Source organism: Octopus bimaculoides, chromosome 27 (assembly GCF_001194135.2).
Source record: "Octopus bimaculoides isolate UCB-OBI-ISO-001 chromosome 27, ASM119413v2, whole genome shotgun sequence".
Classification (NCBI taxonomy): domain Eukaryota; kingdom Metazoa; phylum Mollusca; class Cephalopoda; order Octopoda; family Octopodidae; genus Octopus; species Octopus bimaculoides.
In genome coordinates, this window is record NC_069007.1 from 20379888 (window position 1) to 20381458 (window position 1571).

General features: G+C 38.3%; 1 protein-coding gene across 1 annotated transcript in view; it reads right to left on the bottom strand.

The window, feature by feature from the left end:
- The window catches only part of LOC106867727 (zinc finger protein 91), a 36846-nt gene that overhangs the window by 11585 nt on the left and 23690 nt on the right, over positions 1–1571 (bottom strand). The gene's annotated exons all lie outside the window — the stretch shown is intronic.

Here is a 1571-nt window from a genome sequence, read left to right on the forward strand (position 1 = left end):
ATATATATATATATATATATATATATATATATATATATATAAATATTGGGATTTATTATTGTTGTGTATTAAAAACATTCTGTTTTTTGTTACAACCAAACAGGTTTCTAGGTGTGATCTTTTCCAAAAATGAACTTTTTGAATATTATAGGCAGTCTTGTATTTAATTCCTGATCACCGGCAGCATACTTTTATCTACAACTGTCAGGCATTCAACATTAATCAGGTCCCCTACCATAATTTTCTCATGGTGAGTGCTGGTAATAATTCTTTCAGCCCTAGGTACAAGCCTGGAGTTTTGGAGGAGAAGGATGGGGAGCTAGTCAATTACATCAATACCAGTGTCCAACCAGGGTCAACCTTGGCAGCTTTTGAACTCAGAAAGGCTGGGAAAAATACCACTAAGCATTTTGTCCAGTGCAGTAACAGTTCTGCCATTGAGTTGCCCAGTGCTGCTAATAATCCTTTCTACTAGAGACACAATGCCTGAAATTTTGGGCAGGGAGACAGTCAATTACATCTACCCCAGTACTCAACTGGTACTTAATTTATCGACCCCGAAAGGATAAAAGCAAAGTCTACCTCAGTGGAATTTGAACTTGGAACGTAGCGATGGGCGAAATACTGCTAAGCGTTTCGTCCTGCGTGCGAACAATTCTGCCAGCTCACTGCCTTCCAGTGCCCTTTTTAGGGGCTTTCAGGGTGTTGCAGCCATGCAGATTATCTCAGGTGAGAAAACCAGGTGGAGCCCATGCCTCTCCAGGCTAAACTTATTTTTACAGCTGAGTGGACTGGAGTAATGTGAAGTGAAGCGTCTTGCTCAAGAACACAATGGAGAACTCAGTCCAGAGAACGAAACCACAATCTTATGGTCATGAGTCCAACACCCTAACCACTAAGCCACACATCCTCATAAACAACTAAATTACAAAATGTGATCATGTTACAGTTTTATTGACATTTCAATAACCCACAATCATGGGAAATAACAGAAGTGCTCCAGATATGACCATCCTGTCAATATAGTGTTTAATAATAGATAAATATTTTATCACAGTGCAAACCACAAGCAGTCAATGTATTTGTTTTATTTATCAATTTGTCTCAATGAAATGCAGCCATGCTGGAGCAATGCCGTAAAGTGCCGAGGGGAGGAGCAAACCGATTCCAATGCTTGTTTTAAATCTGGTGATTATTCTAACAGTTACTTTTTGTTGAACTGCTATGTAATAGGGTGTGAACAGATAAATAGTTTGTCAAGTGGTGAAAGATGAACAGATGACCATAGAAACAAAGATACATGCACATATTTACAGATTGGTCTTCACAGAGTTTCCAGGTATTTGTCGCGAAATGTAGAGAGTTGAAAGCAGGATCCGATAGCCTAATGACAACATCGAAGAGTAAAGAATAATGTTCAAGGACTTTATTTGCCATCAGTAATTAGTAACATAGACAAAGTAGTAATCATATGAACAGATGAACATAAAAACAAAGGTACATGCACATATGAGCCTGTATGAGTGGAAGACAGTGAATTTACTTAACAGAAGAGTTTCTTTGAATGAGAT